This window comes from Solea solea, chromosome 19 (assembly GCF_958295425.1).
Source record: "Solea solea chromosome 19, fSolSol10.1, whole genome shotgun sequence".
In the NCBI taxonomy this organism is placed as follows: Eukaryota; Metazoa; Chordata; class Actinopteri; order Pleuronectiformes; family Soleidae; genus Solea; species Solea solea.
In genome coordinates this window covers 21917449-21930587 of record NC_081152.1, presented here as the reverse complement: position 1 = coordinate 21930587, position 13139 = coordinate 21917449, and positions in this window count along the sequence as shown.

Genomic DNA, 13139 nt, shown 5'->3' with positions numbered 1-13139 from the left:
TTTAAATTCACCTCAGTGCTCGTGTAAGGGTCATGTTGGTGATAAATATTTGAGCTCCAGATTGGATTTTGGGATAGCTCATTCAGGCCTTGCCACTGCAGAACAAATCACAACCAAGACAACCCCAAAGAGAAGCACTTATGAGGTCCAGAATCATGAGTGGCTCCATCTGAGGTGATCCGAGTTGGAAGCTCACAGCCATTTTCTCTGCTGTTCATTCAGTTGATATTGTCAAACAAAACTGCCCCAACAAGTAGCACTTACTGAAAAAAAACACCAAGTCAATGCTAAAGTTAGGGTAATTGTACAGACTTACAAGAAAGTCTCTCTTTCTTGTTCTATCAATATGTTATCAAAGAAGATTGCCCTCTGAAATTACACAAATATGACCTCAAAAAATCACCAACACTACCCCAACAAATAGCACTTACTGCATTTTAAATTCAAGTCTGTGCTTGTGTAAGGGTGATGCTGGTGATACATATTTGAATTCCACATTGGATTTTGGGATAGTTCATTCAGGCCTTGCCACTGCAGAACAAATCACAACCAAGACAACCCCAAAGAGAAGCACTTATGAAGTCCAGAATCATGAGTGGCTCCATCTGAAGTGATCCGAGTTGGAAGCTCACAGCCATTTTCTTTGCCATTCATTCAGTTGATATTGTCAAACAAAACTGCCCCCAACATTATACTGAAACAAGGCAGCACTGAAATGGGTGACATCAAAAATAACTCTACCCATGACTTATCTTTGGGTCCAGGTGATCTTTTTGTAGCATCTTCTGTGGTGTGTCCAGCTACAGTGGATTTGCTTCCACAACCACGCCAATCTTATATTGGAGTGTAGCCCCTCCCAACATGCTCCACCTTCTTTTTCATGAAGTTTCAATGGCCCTGATGAAGGTTGGTAAAAGAAAGGACCACACCTCCACTAAGAGACAACCATCATCTTCAATTCATGCAGGTCTCTTAGTACTTGATGAGACCCCAATTGCTCATTTGACTGCCTTTCATTCACATATGGTACAGTTTAATTGCAAATGTATCACTCTCTTGAAACAACACAAACACAGTTGTTCTTTTAAAACTAAACATTTCGAAGCAGACCATATGATTGTATGCCTTTTGAATGTAGCCACCGTAGAGAAATAGATCAAATATGGACTTGTTAAAATCAGCAACACGACCCCAACAAATAGCACTTACTGCATTTTAAATTCACGTCAGTGCTCGTGTAAGGGTCATGTTGGTGATAAATATTTGAGCTCCAGATTGGATTTTGGGATAGCTCATTCAGGCCTTGCCACTGCAGAACAAATCACAACCAAGACAACCCCAAAGAGAAGCACTTATGAGGTCCAGAATCATGAGTGGCTCCATCTGAGGTGATCCGAGTTGGAAGCTCACAGCCATTTTCTCTGCTGTTCATTCAGTTGATATTGTCAAACAAAACTGCCCCAACAAGTAGCACTTACTGAAAAAAACACCAAGTCAATGCTAAAGTTAGGGTAATTGTACAGACTTACAAGAAAGTCTCTCTTTCTTGTTCTATCAATATGTTATCCAAGAAGATTGCCCTCTGAAATTACACAAATATGACCTCAAAAAATCACCAAACTACCCCAACAAATAGCACTTACTGCATTTTAAATTCAAGTCTGTGCTTGTGTAAGGGTGATGCTGGTGATACATATTTGAATTCCACATTGGATTTTGGGATAGTTCATTCAGGCCTTGCCACTGCAGAACAAATCACAACCAAGACAACCCCAAAGAGAAGCACTTATGAAGTCCAGAATCATGAGTGGCTCCATCTGAAGTGATCCGAGTTGGAAGCTCACAGCCATTTTCTTTGCCATTCATTCAGTTGATATTGTCAAACAAAACTGCCCCCAACATTATACTGAAACAAGGCAGCAGTGAAATGGGTGACATCAAAAATAACTCTACCCATGACTTATCTTTGGGTCCAGGTGATCTTTTTGTAGCATCTTCTGTGGTGTGTCCAGCTACAGTGGATTTGCTTCCACAACCACGCCAATCTTATATTGGAGTGTAGCCCCTCCCAACATGCTCCACCTTCTTTTTCATGAAGTTTCAATGGCCCTGATGAAGGTTGGTAAAAGAAAGGACCACACCTCCACTAAGAGACAACCATCATCTTCAATTCATGCAGGTCTCTTAGTACTTGATGAGACCCCAATTGCTCATTTGACTGCCTTTCATTCACATATGGTACAGTTTAATTGCAAATGTATCACTCTCTTGAAACAACACAAACACAGTTGCTCTTTTAAAACTAAACATTTCGAAGCAGACCATATGATTGTATGCCTTTTGAATGTAGCCACCGTAGAGAAATAGATCAAATATGGACTTGTTAAAATCAGCAACACGACCCCAACAAATAGCACTTACTGCATTTTAAATTCACGTCAGTGCTCGTGTAAGGGTCATGTTGGTGATAAATATTTGAGCTCCAGATTGGATTTTGGGATAGTTCATTCAGGCCTTGCCACTGCAGAACAAATCACAACCAAGACAACCCCAGAGAGAAGCACTTATGAAGTCCAGAATCATGAGTGGCTCCATCTGAGGTGATCCGAGTTGGAAGCTCACAGCCATTTTCTCTGCTGTTCATTCAGTTGATATTGTCAAACAAAACTGCCCCAACAAGTAGCACTTACTGAAAAAAACACCAAGTCAATGCTAAAGTTAGGGTAATTGTACAGACTTACAAGAAAGTCTCTCTTTCTTGTTCTATCAATATGTTATCCAAGAAGATTGCCCTCTGAAATTACACAAATATGACCTCAAAAAATCACCAACACTACCCCAACAAATAGCACTTACTGCATTTTAAATTCAAGTCTGTGCTTGTGTAAGGGTGATGCTGGTGATACATATTTGAATTCCACATTGGATTTTAGGATAGTTCATTTAGACCTTTTGACTGCAGATCCCATCACAACCAAGACAACCCCAAAGAGAAGCACTTATGAAGTCCAGAATCATGAGTGGCTCCATCTGAGGTGATCCGAGTTGGAAGCTCACAGCCATTTTCTCTGCTGTTCATTCAGTTGATATTGTCAAACAAAACTGCCCCAACAAGTAGCACTTACTGAAAAAAACACCAAGTCAATGCTAAAGTTAGGGTAATTGTACAGACTTACAAGAAAGTCTCTCTTTCTTGTTCTATCAATATGTTATCCAAGAAGATTGCCCTCTGAAATTACACAAATATGACCTCAAAAAATCACCAACACTACCCCAACAAATAGCACTTACTGCATTTTAAATTCAAGTCTGTGCTTGTGTAAGGGTGATGCTGGTGATACATATTTGAATTCCACATTGGATTTTAGGATAGTTCATTTAGACCGTTTGACTGCAGATCCCATCACAACCAAGACAACCCCAAAGAGAAGCACTTATGAAGTCCAGAATCATGAGTGGCTCCATCTGAAGTGATCCGAGTTGGAAGCTCACAGCCATTTTCTTTGCCATTCATTCAGTTGATATTGTCAAACAAAACTGCCCCCAACATTATACTGAAACAAGGCAGCACTGAAATGGGTGACATCAAAAATAACTCTACCCATGACTTATCTTTGGGTCCAGGTGATCTTTTTGTAGCATCTTCTGTGGTGTGTCCAGCTACAGTGGATTTGCTTCCACAACCACGCCAATCTTATATTGGAGTGTAGCCCCTCCCAACATGCTCCACCTTCTTTTTCATGAAGTTTCAATGGCCCTGATGAAGGTTGGTAAAAGAAAGGACCACACCTCCACTAAGAGACAACCATCATCTTCAATTCATGCAGGTCTCTTAGTACTTGATGAGACCCCAATTGCTCATTTGACTGCCTTATATTCACATATGGTACAGTTTAATTGCAAATGTATCACTCTCTTGAAACAACACAAACACAGTTGTTCTTTTAAAACTAAACATTTCGAAGCAGACCATATGATTGTATGCCTTTTGAATGTAGCCACCATAGAGAAATAGATCAAATATGGACTTGTTAAAATCAGCAACACGACCCCAACAAATAGCACTTACTGCATTTTAAATTCACCTCAGTGCTCGTGTAAGGGTCATGTTGGTGATAAATATTTGAGCTCCAGATTGGATTTTGGGATAGCTCATTCAGGCCTTGCCACTGCAGAACAAATCACAACCAAGACAACCCCAAAGAGAAGCACTTATGAGGTCCAGAATCATGAGTGGCTCCATCTGAGGTGATCCGAGTTGGAAGCTCACAGCCATTTTCTCTGCTGTTCATTCAGTTGATATTGTCAAACAAAACTGCCCCAACAAGTAGCACTTACTGAAAAAAAACACCAAGTCAATGCTAAAGTTAGGGTAATTGTACAGACTTACAAGAAAGTCTCTCTTTCTTGTTCTATCAATATGTTATCAAAGAAGATTGCCCTCTGAAATTACACAAATATGACCTCAAAAAATCACCAACACTACCCCAACAAATAGCACTTACTGCATTTTAAATTCAAGTCTGTGCTTGTGTAAGGGTGATGCTGGTGATACATATTTGAATTCCACATTGGATTTTGGGATAGTTCATTCAGGCCTTGCCACTGCAGAACAAATCACAACCAAGACAACCCCAAAGAGAAGCACTTATGAAGTCCAGAATCATGAGTGGCTCCATCTGAAGTGATCCGAGTTGGAAGCTCACAGCCATTTTCTTTGCCATTCATTCAGTTGATATTGTCAAACAAAACTGCCCCCAACATTATACTGAAACAAGGCAGCACTGAAATGGGTGACATCAAAAATAACTCTACCCATGACTTATCTTTGGGTCCAGGTGATCTTTTTGTAGCATCTTCTGTGGTGTGTCCAGCTACAGTGGATTTGCTTCCACAACCACGCCAATCTTATATTGGAGTGTAGCCCCTCCCAACATGCTCCACCTTCTTTTTCATGAAGTTTCAATGGCCCTGATGAAGGTTGGTAAAAGAAAGGACCACACATCCACTAAGAGACAACCATCATCTTCAATTCATGCAGGTCTCTTAGTACTTGATGAGACCCCAATTGCTCATTTGACTGCCTTTCATTCACATATGGTACAGTTTAATTGCAAATGTATCACTCTCTTGAAACAACACAAACACAGTTGCTCTTTTAAAACTAAACATTTCGAAGCAGACCATATGATTGTATGCCTTTTGAATGTAGCCACCGTAGAGAAATAGATCAAATATGGACTTGTTAAAATCAGCAACACGACCCCAACAAATAGCACTTACTGCATTTTAAATTCACGTCAGTGCTCGTGTAAGGGTCATGTTGGTGATAAATATTTGAGCTCCAGATTGGATTTTGGGATAGTTCATTCAGGCCTTGCCACTGCAGAACAAATCACAACCAAGACAACCCCAGAGAGAAGCACTTATGAAGTCCAGAATCATGAGTGGCTCCATCTGAGGTGATCCGAGTTGGAAGCTCACAGCCATTTTCTCTGCTGTTCATTCAGTTGATATTGTCAAACAAAACTGCCCCAACAAGTAGCACTTACTGAAAAAAACACCAAGTCAATGCTAAAGTTAGGGTAATTGTACAGACTTACAAGAAAGTCTCTCTTTCTTGTTCTATCAATATGTTATCCAAGAAGATTGCCCTCTGAAATTACACAAATATGACCTCAAAAAATCACCAACACTACCCCAACAAATAGCACTTACTGCATTTTAAATTCAAGTCTGTGCTTGTGTAAGGGTGATGCTGGTGATACATATTTGAATTCCACATTGGATTTTAGGATAGTTCATTTAGACCTTTTGACTGCAGATCCCATCACAACCAAGACAACCCCAAAGAGAAGCACTTATGAAGTCCAGAATCATGAGTGGCTCCATCTGAGGTGATCCGAGTTGGAAGCTCACAGCCATTTTCTCTGCTGTTCATTCAGTTGATATTGTCAAACAAAACTGCCCCAACAAGTAGCACTTACTGAAAAAAACACCAAGTCAATGCTAAAGTTAGGGTAATTGTACAGACTTACAAGAAAGTCTCTCTTTCTTGACTACAAGAAAGTCTCTCTTTCTTGTTCTATCAATATGTTATCCAAGAAGATTGCCCTCTGAAATTACACAAATATGACCTCAACAAATCACCAACACTACCCCAACAAATAGCACTTACTGCATTTTAAATTCAAGTCTGTGCTTGTGTAAGGGTGATGCTGGTGATACATATTTGAATTCCACATTGGATTTTAGGATAGTTCATTTAGACCTTTTGACTGCAGATCCCATCACAACCAAGACAACCCCAAAGAGAAGCACTTATGAAGTCCAGAATCATGAGTGGCTCCATCTGAAGTGATCCGAGTTGGAAGCTCACAGCCATTTTCTTTGCCATTCATTCAGTTGATATTGTCAAACAAAACTGCCCCCAACATTATACTGAAACAAGGCAGCACTGAAATGGGTGACATCAAAAATAACTCTACCCATGACTTATCTTTGGGTCCAGGTGATCTTTTTGTAGCATCTTCTGTGGTGTGTCCAGCTACAGTGGATTTGCTTCCACAACCACGCCAATCTTATATTGGAGTGTAGCCCCTCCCAACATGCTCCACCTTCTTTTTCATGAAGTTTCAATGGCCCTGATGAAGGTTGGTAAAAGAAAGGACCACACCTCCACTAAGAGACAACCATCATCTTCAATTCATGCAGGTCTCTTAGTACTTGATGAGACCCCAATTGCTCATTTGACTGCCTTTCATTCACATATGGTACAGTTTAATTGCAAATGTATCACTCTCTTGAAACAACACAAACACAGTTGTTCTTTTAAAACTAAACATTTCGAAGCAGACCATATGATTGTATGCCTTTTGAATGTAGCCACCGTAGAGAAATAGATCAAATATGGACTTGTTAAAATCAGCAACACGACCCCAACAAATAGCACTTACTGCATTTTAAATTCACGTCAGTGCTCGTGTAAGGGTCATGTTGGTGATAAATATTTGAGCTCCAGATTGGATTTTAGGATAGTTCATTCAGGCCTTGCCACTGCAGAACAAATCACAACCAAGACAACCCCAAAGAGAAGCACTTATGAAGTCCAGAATCATGAGTGGCTCCATCTGAGGTGATCCGAGTTGGAAGCTCACAGCCATTTTCTCTGCTGTTCATTCAGTTGATATTGTCAAACAAAACTGCCCCAACAAGTAGCACTTACTGAAAAAAACACCAAGTCAATGCTAAAGTTAGGGTAATTGTACAGACTTACAAGAAAGTCTCTCTTTCTTGTTCTATCAATATGTTATCCAAGAAGATTGCCCTCTGAAATTACACAAATATGACCTCAAAAAATCACCAACACTACCCCAACAAATAGCACTTACTGCATTTTAAATTCAAGTCTGTGCTTGTGTAAGGGTGATGCTGGTGATACATATTTGAATTCCACATTGGATTTTAGGATAGTTCATTTAGACCGTTTGACTGCAGATCCCATCACAACCAAGACAACCCCAAAGAGAAGCACTTATGAAGTCCAGAATCATGAGTGGCTCCATCTGAAGTGATCCGAGTTGGAAGCTCACAGCCATTTTCTTTGCCATTCATTCAGTTGATATTGTCAAACAAAACTGCCCCCAACATTATACTGAAACAAGGCAGCACTGAAATGGGTGACATCAAAAATAACTCTACCCATGACTTATCTTTGGGTCCAGGTGATCTTTTTGTAGCATCTTCTGTGGTGTGTCCAGCTACAGTGGATTTGCTTCCACAACCACGCCAATCTTATATTGGAGTGTAGCCCCTCCCAACATGCTCCACCTTCTTTTTCATGAAGTTTCTTTGGCCTTGATAAAGGTTGGTAAAAGAAAGGACCACACCTCCACTAAGAGACAACCATCATCTTCAATTCATGCAGGTCTCTTAGTACTTGATGAGACCCCAATTGCTCATTTGACTGCCTTTCATTCACATATGGTACAGTTTAATTGCAAATGTATCACTCTCTTGAAACAACACAAACACAGTTGTTCTTTTAAAACTAAACATTTCGAAGCAGACCATATGATTGTATGCCTTTTGAATGTAGCCACCATAGAGAAATAGATCAAATATGGACTTGTTAAAATCAGCAAAACGACCCCAACAAATAGCACTTACTGCATTTTAAATTCACGTCAGTGCTCGTGTAAGGGTCATGTTGGTGATAAATATTTGAGCTCCAGATTGGATTTTGGGATAGTTCATTCAGGCCTTGCCACTGCAGAACAAATCACAACCAAGACAACCCCAGAGAGAAGCACTTATGAAGTCCAGAATCATGAGTGGCTCCATCTGAGGTGATCCGAGTTGGAAGCTCACAGCCATTTTCTCTGCTGTTCATTCAGTTGATATTGTCAAACAAAACTGCCCCAACAAGTAGCACTTACTGAAAAAAACACCAAGTCAATGCTAAAGTTAGGGTAATTGTACAGACTTACAAGAAAGTCTCTCTTTCTTGTTCTATCAATATGTTATCCAAGAAGATTGCCCTCTGAAATTACACAAATATGACCTCAAAAAATCACCAACACTACCCCAACAAATAGCACTTACTGCATTTTAAATTCAAGTCTGTGCTTGTGTAAGGGTGATGCTGGTGATACATATTTGAATTCCACATTGGATTTTAGGATAGTTCATTCAGGCCTTGCCACTGCAGAACAAATCACAACCAAGACAACCCCAAAGAGAAGCACTTATGAAGTCCAGAATCATGAGTGGCTCCATCTGAGGTGATCCGAGTTGGAAGCTCACAGCCATTTTCTCTGCTGTTCATTCAGTTGATATTGTCAAACAAAACTGCCCCAACAAGTAGCACTTACTGAAAAAAACACCAAGTCAATGCTAAAGTTAGGGTAATTGTACAGACTTACAAGAAAGTCTCTCTTTCTTGTTCTATCAATATGTTATCCAAGAAGATTGCCCTCTGAAATTACACAAATATGACCTCAAAAAATCACCAACACTACCCCAACAAATAGCACTTACTGCATTTTAAATTCAAGTCTGTGCTTGTGTAAGGGTGATGCTGGTGATACATATTTGAATTCCACATTGGATTTTAGGATAGTTCATTTAGACCGTTTGACTGCAGATCCCATCACAACCAAGACAACCCCAAAGAGAAGCACTTATGAAGTCCAGAATCATGAGTGGCTCCATCTGAAGTGATCCGAGTTGGAAGCTCACAGCCATTTTCTTTGCCATTCATTCAGTTGATATTGTCAAACAAAACTGCCCCCAACATTATACTGAAACAAGGCAGCACTGAAATGGGTGACATCAAAAATAACTCTACCCATGACTTATCTTTGGGTCCAGGTGATCTTTTTGTAGCATCTTCTGTGGTGTGTCCAGCTACAGTGGATTTGCTTCCACAACCACGCCAATCTTATATTGGAGTGTAGCCCCTCCCAACATGCTCCACCTTCTTTTTCATGAAGTTTCTTTGGCCTTGATAAAGGTTGGTAAAAGAAAGGACCACACCTCCACTAAGAGACAACCATCATCTTCAATTCATGCAGGTCTCTTAGTACTTGATGAGACCCCAATTGCTCATTTGACTGCCTTTCATTCACATATGGTACAGTTTAATTGCAAATGTATCACTCTCTTGAAACAACACAAACACAGTTGTTCTTTTAAAACTAAACATTTCGAAGCAGACCATATGATTGTATGCCTTTTGAATGTAGCCACCATAGAGAAATAGATCAAATATGGACTTGTTAAAATCAGCAAAACGACCCCAACAAATAGCACTTACTGCATTTTAAATTCACGTCAGTGCTCGTGTAAGGGTCATGTTGGTGATAAATATTTGAGCTCCAGATTGGATTTTGGGATAGTTCATTCAGGCCTTGCCACTGCAGAACAAATCACAACCAAGACAACCCCAGAGAGAAGCACTTATGAAGTCCAGAATCATGAGTGGCTCCATCTGAGGTGATCCGAGTTGGAAGCTCACAGCCATTTTCTCTGCTGTTCATTCAGTTGATATTGTCAAACAAAACTGCCCCAACAAGTAGCACTTACTGAAAAAAACACCAAGTCAATGCTAAAGTTAGGGTAATTGTACAGACTTACAAGAAAGTCTCTCTTTCTTGTTCTATCAATATGTTATCCAAGAAGATTGCCCTCTGAAATTACACAAATATGACCTCAAAAAATCACCAACACTACCCCAACAAATAGCACTTACTGCATTTTAAATTCAAGTCTGTGCTTGTGTAAGGGTGATGCTGGTGATACATATTTGAATTCCACATTGGATTTTAGGATAGTTCATTTAGACCTTTTGACTGCAGATCCCATCACAACCAAGACAACCCCAAAGAGAAGCACTTATGAAGTCCAGAATCATGAGTGGCTCCATCTGAGGTGATCCGAGTTGGAAGCTCACAGCCATTTTCTCTGCTGTTCATTCAGTTGATATTGTCAAACAAAACTGCCCCAACAAGTAGCACTTACTGAAAAAAACACCAAGTCAATGCTAAAGTTAGGGTAATTGTACAGACTTACAAGAAAGTCTCTCTTTCTTGTTCTATCAATATGTTATCCAAGAAGATTGCCCTCTGAAATTACACAAATATGACCTCAAAAAATCACCAACACTACCCCAACAAATAGCACTTACTGCATTTTAAATTCAAGTCTGTGCTTGTGTAAGGGTGATGCTGGTGATACATATTTGAATTCCACATTGGATTTTAGGATAGTTCATTTAGACCGTTTGACTGCAGATCCCATCACAACCAAGACAACCCCAAAGAGAAGCACTTATGAAGTCCAGAATCATGAGTGGCTCCATCTGAAGTGATCCGAGTTGGAAGCTCACAGCCATTTTCTTTGCCATTCATTCAGTTGATATTGTCAAACAAAACTGCCCCCAACATTATACTGAAACAAGGCAGCACTGAAATGGGTGACATCAAAAATAACTCTACCCATGACTTATCTTTGGGTCCAGGTGATCTTTTTGTAGCATCTTCTGTGGTGTGTCCAGCTACAGTGGATTTGCTTCCACAACCACGCCAATCTTATATTGGAGTGTAGCCCCTCCCAACATGCTCCACCTTCTTTTTCATGAAGTTTCTTTGGCCTTGATAAAGGTTGGTAAAAGAAAGGACCACACCTCCACTAAGAGACAACCATCATCTTCAATTCATGCAGGTCTCTTAGTACTTGATGAGACCCCAATTGCTCATTTGACTGCCTTTCATTCACATATGGTACAGTTTAATTGCAAATGTATCACTCTCTTGAAACAACACAAACACAGTTGTTCTTTTAAAACTAAACATTTCGAAGCAGACCATATGATTGTATGCCTTTTGAATGTAGCCACCATAGAGAAATAGATCAAATATGGACTTGTTAAAATCAGCAAAACGACCCCAACAAATAGCACTTACTGCATTTTAAATTCACGTCAGTGCTCGTGTAAGGGTCATGTTGGTGATAAATATTTGAGCTCCAGATTGGATTTTGGGATAGTTCATTCAGGCCTTGCCACTGCAGAACAAATCACAACCAAGACAACCCCAGAGAGAAGCACTTATGAAGTCCAGAATCATGAGTGGCTCCATCTGAGGTGATCCGAGTTGGAAGCTCACAGCCATTTTCTCTGCTGTTCATTCAGTTGATATTGTCAAACAAAACTGCCCCAACAAGTAGCACTTACTGAAAAAAACACCAAGTCAATGCTAAAGTTAGGGTAATTGTACAGACTTACAAGAAAGTCTCTCTTTCTTGTTCTATCAATATGTTATCCAAGAAGATTGCCCTCTGAAATTACACAAATATGACCTCAAAAAATCACCAACACTACCCCAACAAATAGCACTTACTGCATTTTAAATTCAAGTCTGTGCTTGTGTAAGGGTGATGCTGGTGATACATATTTGAATTCCACATTGGATTTTAGGATAGTTCATTTAGACCTTTTGACTGCAGATCCCATCACAACCAAGACAACCCCAAAGAGAAGCACTTATGAAGTCCAGAATCATGAGTGGCTCCTTCTGAGGTGATCCGAGTTGGAAGCTCACAGCCATTTTCTCTGCTGTTCATTCAGTTGATATTGTCAAACAAAACTGCCCCAACAAGTAGCACTTACTGAAAAAAACACCAAGTCAATGCTAAAGTTAGGGTAATTGTACAGACTTACAAGAAAGTCTCTCTTTCTTGTTCTATCAATATGTTATCCAAGAAGATTGCCCTCTGAAATTACACAAATATGACCTCAAAAAATCACCAACACTACCCCAACAAATAGCACTTACTGCAAATTCAAGTCTGTGCTTGTGTAAGGGTGATGCTGGTGATACATATTTGAATTCCACATTGAATTTTAGGATAGTTCATTTAGACCGTTTGACTGCAGATCCCATCACAACCAAGACAACCCCAAAGAGAAGCACTTATGAAGTCCAGAATCATGAGTGGCTCCATCTGAAGTGATCCGAGTTGGAAGCTCACAGCCATTTTCTTTGCCATTCATTCAGTTGATATTGTCAAACAAAACTGCCCCCAACATTATACTGAAACAAGGCAGCAGTGAAATGGGTGACATCAAAAATAACTCTACCCATGACTTATCTTTGGGTCCAGGTGATCTTTTTGTAGCATCTTCTGTGGTGTGTCCAGCTACAGTGGATTTGCTTCCACAACCACGCCAATCTTATATTGGAGTGTAGCCCCTCCCAACATGCTCCACCTTCTTTTTCATGAAGTTTCAATGGCCCTGATGAAGGTTGGTAAAAGAAAGGACCACACCTCCACTAAGAGACAACCATCATCTTCAATTCATGCAGGTCTCTTAGTACTTGATGAGACCCCAATTGCTCATTTGACTGCCTTTCATTCACATATGGTACAGTTTAATTGCAAATGTATCACTCTCTTGAAACAACACAAACACAGTTGTTCTTTTAAAACTAAACATTTCGAAGCAGACCATATGATTGTATGCCTTTTGAATGTAGCCACCATAGAGAAATAGATCAAATATGGACTTGTTAAAATCAGCAACACGACCCCAACAAATAGCACTTACTGCATTTTAAATTCACGTCAGTGCTCGTGTA